Raw genomic sequence first — 13,780 nt, 5'->3', positions numbered from 1 at the left:
GATAACTACTTCTAACAGTTTGTATTTTCAAATATTTTGACTTCTTTCTATACATCAACATGCAATTCATATGCAAACTTTTCTTTTGGCATTTTTTTTACAAAAAATAGGAATTAGCCCTGAAGAATGAGTAGGAATAGAGGAGGTGAAGAAGAGATGGAAGGGTGTTCCAAGCAGAGGGAATAGCATGAGTAAAGGTAGTGAGGCAAGCATTTTCATAAAACCAGGACACATATATCAAGACAGGAAGTCTCAGGAGAGGAGGCTGGAAAATGACCAGAGACTTGGTCCTAGATGGCCTTGTCTGTCAGCCCAAGACACTTGGGCTGTGGAGAGGGTTAGGGAAGAGACATGATCAGGTTTTCTTGTATGAATATCACGTTGGCAGCAGGGTGAGTGGTGAGTTTGAGAGGGTTAAGACTGAAGGCAAAGAATTTGCAACAATGTGGATGGACTTTGAGGGTGTTAGGCTAAGTGAGGTAAATCAGACAGAGGAAAACCAATACTGTATGATCTCACATATGTGGAATCTAAAAAAAAACCCCAAACCCCAAACCCCCAAACCAAGCTCCTACGTACAGAGGACAGACTGGTGGTTGTCAGAGGTGAGGCATGGGTTGTTGGAGGCATGGTGTGTGTGTGGGGTGGGTGAAATGGGTGAAGGGGGTCACAGCTTCCAGTTATAAAATAAATAAGCTATGGGGATATAATGTATAACATGGTGGCTGTAGTTAAACGTACTGTACTGCACATTTGAAGTTGCTAAGAGAGTACATCTTGAAAGCTCTCATCACAAGAAACAAAGTTTTGTAACTCTGTGTGGTGACAGGTATTAAGTAGACTTATTGTGGTGATCAATTTGCATTATGCTGCTTCCCCTTGAATTACACGAGGTTGGACTGTGCGGGTCTACTTATAGGCGGAATTTTTCAATAGTAAATACTACAGTACTAAAACAACCTCAGTTGGTTGAATCCGCGAATGTGCAGTTGTGGATACGGAGGGCCGATTGTAAAGTTCTACACTGATCTTTGAATGCCGGGGTGTGTTACCCCTAACCCCTGAGTTGTTCAAGGATTGACAGGATATAAATATCGAATCATTATGTTATACACCTAAAAGTAATACAATGTAGTATGTCAATTATACCCCAATTAAAAAAATTTATCTCGGGCTTCCCTGGTGGCGCAGTGGTTGAGAATCTGCCTGCCAATGCAGGGGACACAGGTTCGAGCCCTGGTCTGGGAAGATCCCACATGCCACGGAGCAACTGGGCCCGTGAGCCATAACTACTGAGCCTGTGTGTCTGGAGCCTGTGCTCCACAACAAGAGAGGCCGCAATAGTGAGAGGCCCGTGCACCGCGATGAAGAGTGGCTCCCGCTCGCCGCAACTAGAGAAAGTCCTCGCACAGAAACAAAGACCCAACACAGCCAAAAATAAATACATAAATAAATAAATTAAAAAAAAAATTTATCTCTACTCAACAAGTATAATTGAGCATCTACGAAGTACCAGACACTTAAAAAAAAAAAAAAGACTGAAGGTAAAGAAACTCATGAGGAGACCTCAGGAATGCATATTTATTATTATTATCATCTTTGGCCGCGCCGCATGGCTTGCAGGATCTTAGTTCCCCGACCCGGGATTGAACCCAAGCCCTTAGCAGTGAAAGTGTGGAGTCCTAACCAGTGGACTGCCAGGAAATTCCCAGGAATGTATATTTTTTATACTTAAAGATATAGTCAATTTCACCTCCCTAATCAAGAGGAATTTAGCTTTTTAGCAAAAATAGTTTAATGATTTGATTGTATCAGAGTCTAAGGGATTAAACATTCCTGCTTATCCTGTGCTTTCATCTGATGGGCTCCATCATCATCATCATCATGTAAAACAATAATAATAAACATAGATAATATTTATTGAGCATTTATGGTATGTCAGGGACTGTGCTGAGTACATTAGATATGTTTTCTCAAATAATAATAAGTATATATTATTCTGCCCCATTTACAGATGAGGAAACAGGCTAAGGAAGGCAGGACTAGCAAGTTGCAGATCTGGGAGCCCAGGCTCTCCTGCCCACATGATTTGCAAACTTTTATTTGACTAAGATTAGTCACAGTTATCAGAAATTTACCTTGAAAATCTTTCAAATGGCCACATTTCATAATGTTTTTACCTACTAAGAACTGGTCAGTTTTTCCAAGGTGTCATGCAGATATACTAAGAACCTCACAATAAGTTGCTAAAATCCAGAATGTAAACCATAATGCTTACTATTAAAAGCTGCAGTAATTTTCAGAGAGATTAGCATCTAAATGCAAGAGCCATCCAGTAAAGAGGGTGAACATCAACCACTGGCCATGTATCGGCAGTTAGCCTATTAGCCTAGTACTTAGTAAATACCCTTCTATCATTTTAGAGGTGCAGTGCCTGAGCCTGGGGAGCCCCAGCCAAGAAGCCCCAGCTCAGTCACTCTGCACCCCTGGAATATGGTTTTCAGAGCTGCCAAGTGAGACTGAAGGGCCGGCACATTGGATCCAAGCCCATTAAATGGACAAAACCAATGTGAAGGGCCTGGCTCTTTGTAGGTACCCTGTAAATACTATTTTCCCCTTCCCTTTGTCAATGAATTGCTGTTTAGTTGTATCTAGCCACTATATATTGTTGCATTAGAAAATAATAGATTCGTTCCCATATGTTACATCCATAAGTAGCGTTGAAAAGACCAGTGTGTGGCAACAATGCTTTCCAAGGTATTTACATAGAAATCAGACCCTTCGTATGAGGCAGTGTGCCTGGAGCTGTTTGGAGTTTGGCTTCAGACTCAAATCCACCAAAAGACTTTTCTTCTGAAAAAGCTCCCCTAATTGGGATTGCTGCATGCCGTTTATTTGCCTGCCATAGTTTTATTTCCTAGCAGTCCTCAGACACATCATTGGAAATTGTGGTTTAGAGCATCATTTAAGTGCTTTTTATTTTTTCCTGCTCATCTGGCTTAAAAGATAACCGTTGTCAGTTTACCATCGTCAGTATATCTCTGTTTATAATCCATTTTGTACCTGTACTTTCCCTTCTAAAACAGGGGACCGTTACTCAATGAAACTATCATGAGAATCGTTCCAAAACTTCACCTCGACACATCGGTTTGTTGGTGGTGATGACGTGGAACAGACACCCTCATGCATTGCTGATGGTTGTGTATGTTAGCTCAACCCTTTTGGGAAGCAATTTGCAGTATGTATTGAGAGTCATTAGCATATTCATACTCTGAGCCTGGAATTCAACTTGTAAAAACTAAACTAAAGAAAAATTAAAAATATAGAAAATGTATATATACATGGTATATATACAATCCACAATATATACAATGGTATATATTGTGGATTTATTAACATTAGTGAAATTATAAACAAATATAAATATGATTAATGTATTTTAGTAATCTTCTGAATGAAATATTACCCTTTCATTAAAATACATGCTTTAAAAATGTTTGTTAGCAATGTTTTTTTAAAAAATGTAATGTTGGTTGGAGAAATCAGAATATAAAATTGTGTATTTATTTTGGTAATATGCTGGGAAATTATACACTGGTATATATAACTATACAGCAGGATGGTGGTATTATGGGTGCTATGTTTTTCTTCCTAGTTTTAATTTTAATACTATGATTATATTATTTTTATAGTGGAAAGGTTTTTAATAAAAAACTCTTATAAGTACAATTAGAACCATATGACATTATGATGAGAATTTTTAGAACTAAAAGCCCCAGGATACATGGACTGACTTATGGTCTGGCAACAGGACACAGGATTTGAAATTGGAATATTCCTGCAGATCCAGGACACGTATGTACATGTAAACTGGCAGTGATGACTGTGAGCCAAAAGTGAATCAGGTGACAGGGCTTTTGGAGGGAAGCCCTCCAGGCACTATATTGTCAGTGACTCAAGGCCACCCATGGTGCCTTAGTCCCAGGGTGGTGCAAGCTGTCAGGGGACCAAATAAAATCCATACCCTCCTGTGGCTAAAACAATGAATCTTTTGAGCAATTGTCCTGTTCCAGAAACTTCTCTGTTGGTGGTGTCATCATTCTATACAAAGGCAAGTCCTAACTAACATAAACACTGGTACAGAAGCATTACAATGCCTTACCCATAATTTAGAAGCTTTTTGGTGGAATTCAGATAATGACATTCTGCTACTTTTCCCCTCTCCCAGCGCATTCACCGAGTTTGTCCTGGAAAAGAGCCTTCCTTCTAGCCCCTGCGTTAAGCAGCGCATCCAGGATGGTGCCTGGAGACTACACCAGATGCTCATTGCCATTGCTGCTTTCTGCTCTCCCCCACCCCACCCCTCTCTTTCTCTCTCTTTCTCTGTCTCTCTCTCTCTCGCTCTCTCTCACTACTGTTACATACACTCCAAATTAAGTTTTCGTAAAAAGGGATTGCTGAATGTCCTGAAGACTGATTCAGTCATTTGTTCATTTATTAAAGGATTAATTTAAATGGGCATAATTTATTACATACTGGAATTAAAGACTACAGAAAAACATCCCTTCCCCTCCCCCTCAGTTTATAGGTTAAATCAGAGTCACAGAAGCTGCTGGGTAAAGGGGGGCAGGGTAGGGGTGTCTGTGTGCTTAGGACCCTGATCCCACGAGCCCTGTAGAAAGGGCTCAGACGGGGAGCTGCCTGCAGAGAGTGGGCCTCAGGGTTGTGCCTGAGGAAGGCCTTCGGAGGGCTGGTGACTTACTCTTAGTGCTGAGATTAGCTGGAAATTTAGAGGGAGATTCAGAAAGGGGAAGGAAAAGACGCTGAGGACAAATGTCACATACTAGACAATATTGTTTGCTAAGTGAGGGAACAGTAGGACTTTCGCTTTTTCTTCCTTGATCCGCCTCTGGATTTCTCCTTAGGGTGGTTCTGCTAATAGAAAAGTGTTCATGGCCACCTGCCTAGGAGGCTTTCTAGGAATTTATTGACCAGAGTTCTTTGGTGCCTGAGATTTGATGCTTACCAAGAGTCAGTCTGAACAAATTCCTAAATATTAGACCTGAAGACAACATTTACAGGGGCAGTAGATGATGCTAATCGCTTCTTTCCCTACCAGAGACTGGCAATAGCACAGGCTACCTCTAACTTGTGGGATCCTAGCTCCCCGACCAGCGATCGAACCCACCTCCCCTGCATCGGAAGGCGGATTCTTAACCACTGGACCGCCAGGGAAGTCCCTAAAAAAAGCACTATGCTGAGTGCTTTCCATGTGTTAAGTCCTTTAATCCTCCTGAAACCTAGGAGGCAAATCCTGTTATTAGCATCCCCATTTTACAGATGAGAAAGCTAAGGCATGGAAACTAATTTACTTGTCCAACGTCACAGAACAGTGATAATGAGAATTCAAACTAGGCAGCCTGGTTCCAGAGTCGAGGTCCTTAACCCCTTATTAGTTTTGTGATAATAAAACCCAACTGTGCTCAGCAGCCTAAATAAAGAGCAGAGAAAATGCTTTATCCTTCAGAAAAGAACAAGACTTTTTCTGGAAGCATGGTTGTGAAAAGGAGTGATCAGTCTCTAGCTCTAGTGCCTGCACAGTCAGTGCCTCCTAGTTGACCAAGAAAACTGAGGGAATTGGGTGTGAATTCCCCTGGCTCCCACCTGCAGACATCTCCATTGGACCACCCTCACCTGCCTCCTCGGGCTCAGAGAATAGGGTGTCCCCTCGCTTTAGCGGATCTGGGTCCCTGTGGCATGCTCCGGGGGCTGGCCTCATCGGATGCGTGAGGCAGGGTCCTGGCAGAGGGAGCTGACCCCTGAGCACCACTAGGGCTTGATGGAGAGACTGTCCCCGGGGATGTGGGCAGGGTAGGAGGGGGCACCTGGGCCCAAGCGACAGCAGGGAGCCGTGGCTTACTCTAGGCAGAGGGGTGAGGGGCGTGGGGAGAGGTGACACCGTGAGGAGGGGCTGTCTGAGAGAAGGGGGGCCTTAAAGTCAGGCGGAGCAGAGCTGTGTTTGGGGGGACAGAGGAGAGAGGAGGGAGGGTCTTGGATAAATGGAGGAGATATTCCTTCACTCCTGTATTATCAGCCTCTCCCCTTTCTTCTTCTTCTTTTTTTTTTTTTTTAATTTATTTTTGGTTGTGTTGGTCTTCATTGCTGCGCTGGTGATTTTTCTAGTTGCAGCGAGCGGGGGCTACTCTTCGTGGTGGTGCGCGGGCTTCTCATGGCGGTGGCTTCTCTTGTTGTGGAGCACGGGCTCTAGGGTGGCGCAGACTCTCCCCTTTCCATTGGTTTCTTTCATCAACTATATTAAAGAGAAAGTTCCCTCAACACTATTTTCCCCTCTGCTGCCCACCTGTCCCCTTCCTTGCATGGACAAACTCCTCTGTAGAAGAGTTTATAATACTTGTCTTCATTGTCTTACTACCTGTTAACTCTTTTAAAAAAAATCCCTATTGAGCTTTAGATTCCAAACACATATTACATTATGCAAAATTTGAACACTACAAAAATATGTAACATAGACAGTAAAAGTCCTCCTTAATATTAGCCCCCCTCCACCCCGCCCTGCACATACACACCAGAAATAACCATTGTTAAAAGTTTTGGTGCATATTTGTCTAACTTTTAAAAAATACATGCATAATAAGACTGGCTAAAATAAAAAATTGTGACAACACTAAATGCTGGCGAGGATACAGAGAAACTGGATCTTTAGACTTTGCTGGTGGGAATGTAAAATGGTACAGCCACTCTAGAAGAGAGTATGGCTGTTTCTTAAATTATTAAATATGCACTTACTGTATGACTCAGCAATTGCACTCCTGGACATCTAGCTTAGAGAAATGAAAACTTATGTTTACACAAAACCTGTGCATGAATGTTCATAATACCTTTATTTGTAGTTGCCAAAAACTGGAAACAACCCAAACATCCAGACAGCTGAAAGGTTAAATAAACTGTGGTATAATCCATACCATAGAATACTACTCAGCAACAAAAAGGAAGGAACTATTTATACACACAACAACCTGGATGGATCTCCAGAGAATTCTGCTGAGTGAAAAAAAATCTCAAAAGGTTACATAGTGTGTGATTTCATTTATATAACATTCTTGAAATGACAAAATTATAGAGATGGAAAACAGATTAGCAGTTGCCAGGGGTCAGGTAGATGGGAGGAGGGGGGTATGACTGTGGCCATAACGGGGTGGCACAAGGGGTGTATGTGATGCAACTGTTCTTTTTTTTTTTTTCTCTTATTTATTTTATTTATTTACTTTTGGCTGTGTTGGGTCTTCGTTGCTGCGCACGGGCTTTCTCTAGTTGCGGCGAGCGGGGGCTACACTTCGTTGCGGTGCATGTGCTTCTCATTGCGGTGGCTTCTCTTGTTGCGGAGCACGGGCTCTAGGTGCATGGCCTTCAGTAGTTGCAGCACACAGGCTCAGTAGTTGTGGCGCACAGACTTAGTTGTTTCGCGGCATGTGGGATCTTCCTGGACCAGGGATTGAACCCATTTCCCCTGCATTGGCAGGCGGATTCTTAACCACTGCGCCACCAGGGAGTACCCTCATAAGAGTTTTTGTGTTTGCAGTTCTTTTAGGTACATACCTAAGGAGTGGAATTGCTGAGTCATACGGTAACTCTACACTTGACTTTCTGAGGAGCTGCCAACCTGTTTTTCAAAGGGTCTGCTCCATTTTGCATTCTTACTGCTATATGAAGCTTCTGATTTTGTCACATCCTTACCAACATTTGCCAGTGTCCATCTTTTTTATTATGACCATCCTGAGTGTGAAGTGGTATCTCACTGTGGTTCTGTAGTATCTGGCCTTCTATCTTCCACTGTCATTCTTTTCCCCAGCCCCATCTCCTGTCCTTTGGCCCCCACAGTCCCATGTGCATGTAGGCAGCTATTAGAGCACTCAGAACACCGTGTGTCACCTGTGCACACACTGGACTCCCCTACTAGGTCCAAGCTCCTGGAGCATAGGCTGCCTCTTGCCCACGTGCTTGGTCATCCTTCACATTGCTCAGCACACAGCAGTCACTTTAGGACAGTTTGTTGGATGAATGCATGGGCAAACCTCCCCAGAAAGGAACACCAGTGGGGTAGGAAGATAAGGAGGCTCACCTAATGGCAGGTGGCTACATGGAGGTGGAATGGAAAGTGCTTTGTGAGCAGCAGAAAGAGGGACAGTTGGAAAGGAAGAGGGAAGAGAGGAAATGCCTTGGGGCTACCACCTGGGGACTGAGAGCCTCAGAGCCTGCAGGAGAGTCTTCCTCCACTGCTGTCCCGGGTAAAGAAGGAAGAAAGTGGAAAAGTAAGGGAAGATACAGAGAACTCAGTCTGCCTCTGCAGTTCCTCCTTTGCTAAACTCAGCACCTAATTTCTAAATTTGGAAGCCCTTTATTAACTGAAAAGATGTTCAGGAAGAACGGCCTCAAACACTTGGCACTTCTTTTCTCCTTGGATGGAAGGAGAATCCCTCTGAGCAAAGGTTGGACAATGGCTTTGCTGTGTCCGTGGAAACCTTTCCCTCTGGGAATAATGCGTCTTCCCGATTACATGGGTATTTTGAGTGTTCTCCTTTTCAGAAAAGTTTAAGAACAATGCATATAAATGCAGTCTCTTCTAATTATAAATTTATATTTGGGTAAAAGTTCATTCACAGCAGGGCTGAAAAAGAACAAATTATAGGACTCAAAGACAGAGACAACTCCCTGCAAGAAAGTTTGAACTTACTTAAAAATAGTTGAGTGAAATTCATTAGTTTTCTTTTTGCTTATATCTATTTTATAAATGTTTTAGAATGAAAATGTCTTATTTTTGTAATAAGAAGAAAAAAAACCCAGTACTTCTTTTTAACTAAAAGAATTACTGATCAGTGAACAAGGAGTAAAGATTATAAGTAAAGCAGAGGAGCTGAGGCCACCTTACCCAGATTGGGGACTTATAGGATAAGGGAGTGTGTGTTTTCTATGCTGCATAACAAATGACCACAAACTTATAGTGGCTTAAAACAACTCCCATTTATTATCTCACACCCTGTGGGTTAGGAGTCTGGGTGGGCACGGTATACACTCGACCCCCTGCAAGGCTGTCATCATGGTGCCAGCCAGGCGGCGGTTCCTCCGGAGGATTAACTGGCAATGGATCTACTTTCAAGCTCACTCACCATTAGCAGAATTTAGCTCCTTGTCGCTGTAAGTCTGAGGACCCAGCTTTTTGCTGACTGTGGGCTGGAGGCCATGCTCATCTCCAAGAGGCTGCTCACAGCTCCTTGCCACGTGGGCCTCTCCACAGGGCCTCTTAGAACGTGGTAACTCATGTCTGCAAAGCCAGGAAGGGAAACAGCTAACGAGAATGGAATCTTACATAACATAACCTGATCACAGACTAACATCCCATCACCATCATATTCTAGTGGTTAGAAGCATCCCATTCAGGAAAGGGGATTGTACCAGGAAGTGGGAATCATGGAGATGATCTCAGAGTCTGTTACGCAAAGCTCAAAAATTTTTGTGGGAAACACATCCCCTTGTCACTCAGCATTCTGGTACATTCCAAAGGCTGCTACTGCAAGCACCCATGATTCTCCGCCTGACAACTTTCCTTCCATACCACCGACAGACATCCTGGGGAATTAATGTCGCTAGAAGCCGGCCTCAGCCAATGACGGCTGGGAAGTGGAGGTTCCCCCGCTTCTTAACCCCTTGGGTAGGAAAACTCAGAGGCATGTTCAGTACTGTCTCCCAGAGTCCCCAGCAGGACTGAGCCCCAGTTCCAGTCGCCACAGAGCTAACATGCTTGATAATGTTCTTTCCTTGGCTTCCCTCTCTTCCCTGCCTCCCTTCCTCACTCCCAGTCTTCCTCAGATCACTTTTTTTTTTTTTTTTTTTTTTGCGGTACGTGGGCCTCTCACTGTTGTGACCTCTCCTGTTGCAGAGCACAGGCTCCGGACACGCAGGCTCAGCGGCCATGGCTCACGGGCCCAGCCGCTCCACAGCATGTGGGATCTTCCCAGACCGGGGCACGAACCTGTGTCCCCCGCATCGGCAGGCGGACTCTCAACCACTGTGCCACCAGCGAAGCCCCAGATCACCTCTTAAGTAAACTAGTTGCACTCAAATCCTGCGTCAGTGTCCCATTCTGGGACAACCCAACCCAAGACAGTGGGAGTCAATACTAGACTGGGTGGCAGAGGAAAAAAATCAGTTACAAGTTGAATTTAGTATTATACCTGGAGTGTGTCGTAGTTCATTTGGACGGCTGTAACAAAATACCACAGGCAGGGTAGCTTATAAACAACAGAAATTTATCTCTCACAGTTCTGGAGGCCAGGAAGTCCAAGATCATGGTGTGCAGAATTTTGGTATCTGGTGGAGACCCACTTCTGGGTTGCAGATTGCTGACTTTTTGCTGCATCCTCACATGGTGGAAGGGGTGAGCTGGCCCCCTGGAGTCTCTTTTATAAGAAAACTAATCCCATTCATGAGGACTCCATCTTCACAACCTAATGACCTCCCAAAGGTCCCACCTCCTAATACCATCACCTTGGGTATTGGGCATGAACATGTGAATTTGGGGGGAAGGACACAAACATTCAGACCATGGCAGAGTCCAACAAAAGGAACCTGAAATCAGCAAGGACTTGGAATTGGAGAAAGAGCCTAGCGGGCCTGGGGTTGGAAAGGAGGAAACTGAAAAATCGGACACAATCCTCAATAAGTTAGTGCAAACGTAACTAAGCTGGGCATGGTTACCTTTCCCATCTAGAGACAGAAAGTATTCTAAGATTCATCACAGTGTAATAAAGCAGGTTTTTGCACCCTAAACCGCTGCCCCTGAATGGGGCAACTGGACACATCACAGAGGAAGTGCACAGAAGAGACAGCCAGGTTTCGGTCCTCTGACAATTAGCAAAGTATGGCCACTTCCTTGTTAACTGTACCCTGATTTTCCTTGCAAGTCTTAAAGACACCTCAAAATCAATATGTCGCAAACCAAATCCATGATTCTCCTTGCTACACTCCTGCTTTTTTTTTTTTTTTTTTTTTGGCTTGTGGAATTCCAGTTCCCCGACCAGGGATCTAACCCCAGCCCTCAGCCCTGAGGGCTCAGAATCCTAACCACTGGAGCGCCAGGGAATTCTTACCTGCTTCTGTTAGTATTCCATATCACGACCCACCCTGTTGCGTGGGCTAAGCACTCAGGCATTGGTCTGGTTTCCTCTTCTCAGAATCCATCACCAAATCCTGCCCTTCTACCTTCACAATTTCTGTTGAGTCCGTCCATTTCTCTCCATGCCCACCACTCCGACTGCCTCAGTCCAGCCCTGCCATCTCTGGACTCCCAAATTGTGTCACTTGCTAATGGGCAATCCCTCTGGGAGGAAGGCCCCTCCTGCAACCTCAGCTCCCCTCCTTAGGCCCCCATTCCATGCACCCAACCCCAAGATGCACACACTCTCACAGTCCCACAGACCATGTTAACTTTCTGCCATGCTTATTTCAAATCTTTTCCTTCCCCTTTAAAATAAATCAAACAGAAAACAGATGTGGTTGAAATTCTTTTGAACTTTTCCCCTCCCCCTCACCCCTGTTCTCTTTCCCTTGTCAGAGGCACTACTATCAAGAATTTCATTGTGTTTCTTTCCCATTCATGATTTTATGCTTTTAATATATAATGTGTGTTAAAAAAAATCAGTGGTTATGTTCCTTTCGTTTTTTGAAATTATGTAAGTGACACTGTATTGAGGCCAGAGGCAGGAGAACATGTGAAGCTTTGGGGGCAGAGGATCAACGTGTCCCTGAGTTGTTACCACAGAAGTAACTGGGTGCCCAAATGCCTGAGGCCTTCTCTGGGACATTTTCCCTCGCTTCCACCTTCAGCCTGTTATAGAGAAGAGGATATGGCTAAATCAACCTCAGATTTGTTGCCTCCAGATACTGAGGGAGGGCATAAAAAGGACGCAAACTCTCTTCCAGGTGGTAATGCCAGCCAATCTATACATTCCAGGTTGAGAATTATACCTTGCCATGATAAAGGGTCCAAAGAACATTGTCAACTCAGTGTCTTTGGCCAAGACTGAAGTTAGTGAATCTTAAGAGGCAAGGGATCTTATGGCCTCATGTTGTCTACATACTTGTCACCTCTACCTAGAACTGATCTGGTTCAATGAGCTCCATCACAGTGAAATTTAGAACCTGCTAATACCACAGTGGGATGGACAACATAGAATTGTTGTTTGTTTATCTATAGAATCTATATTTTTTTGGGGTGAGGGAGGCGTGGAAAATGAGGAAGTGGAAAGGACGCGACCTTTGAAGTCAGACAGACCTGGGTTCCCTTCCTGGTGCTGCCTCTTCCTGTGTGTTGCTTAAGCTTTAGTTTTCTCTTCCGTAGCACAAGGAGGAAAATCCCATTATACGAAGAAGTAGAGAGAATTCAGTGAAAGCACTGAGCGCTCTGGGACATGATCGGATCTCCTCTATCTGAATTTGGGGAGAGTGAAAGTTCTGGTTCTGGGTTGTGCCTGCGAAAGGCAACGTACAACGTGAAGATCAAATTTGGGCGACCGTTCATCAACATGGTCAGCTGGCCTCCGCCATCATCTCACGGCCTGCCAACGGAGGGAGCTGGCTTTGTTTTGGTCCTCTGGAGTAACCACAGTGATGGTTCAGAGTTTGCAAGTGGCCTCCTTTAGTCCTTCACTGTATCACCTTACCAATCCCAGACCCACAGGCTATCATTCACATGTGGAAGGAGAGCGGTTTTCTGTTTTCAGAGAACCATGAATGCCATAGCCTCCAGGTGACAATTCAGCTCTGAAGTGTCTAAGGTAGCCTGTTAAACCCTGTCCTGAGTGAAAGAGGCTTCAGACACTGCTATCAGACGTGTCAGGGATCTCTTTCTCCGTTTGAACTAGATTGGAGAATCAGAATCTCTTCTCCTTCTCCACAGCTGAAAGAGCAGTTCTGTCTACTGGCCTCCAGAGCCTGTCATCAGGCTACAATTTGGCCTTTCATCTTAGGAAGGTCAGAATGGGTAGAACAGCTGGGTTCTGTAATTCCACCCCCTGCTCCATCTTCACTCATGTGTAACTTTAGGCTGGATAAACATTGCCAAAGGAAACATACATTATTCAGGGAATGTGAGCTTGTAGGTCTCACGCCCACAGCATGTATCTGTATCACACACTCACCGAAGAGGTGTGTTGCTGATGGTGAGTCGGCCATCTTGTTTCAAACACTAAGAAGCTAACAATAATTGGAGGAAGATGCCCAGGTCAATTCTGTGGATTATTCTCCTCCTAGGAAAACACAAAGACATTTTGGTGGACAGAGTTCAAGGTGATCACTTCTCCACCTAACCTATTCTTTAAGTCCTTTCAAGCTGGTTTCAGAAGGCTTTCAGTAAGTCACCCAGTTGTGGGTGGGACCTTATCTCCTGGGAACTACTCCCAGGTACCTGAAATACCATTTGAGAGCAAGGAAGACATGTTCCCAAGCCCCAAGGGCTTCTTTGAGGCTACAGTTACACTTCACTATGTGCTGATCACACATGGATTTTGGGTTTGACATATAAACCTTAGCAGGTTGTTGGTTAGTGATTCAAAAATGTGAAATCATAAACTGTACGATATTTATCTTTTCCTTTTTGGTTATAGCACTGTTGCCCTGGAGCTAAGGTGGCAGATATCAGAAATGTTTTACATATAGTCCATGTCTTGTATTGTGTGCTCATTCTCAGATTCGGGCTTTGGCACAG

Source organism: Grampus griseus (assembly GCF_964374135.1).
Source record: "Grampus griseus genome assembly, chromosome: 1".
Taxonomy (NCBI): domain Eukaryota; kingdom Metazoa; phylum Chordata; class Mammalia; order Artiodactyla; family Delphinidae; genus Grampus; species Grampus griseus.
The sequence above is the reverse complement of the archived record's forward strand: the minus strand, read 5'-3'. Positions refer to the sequence as shown.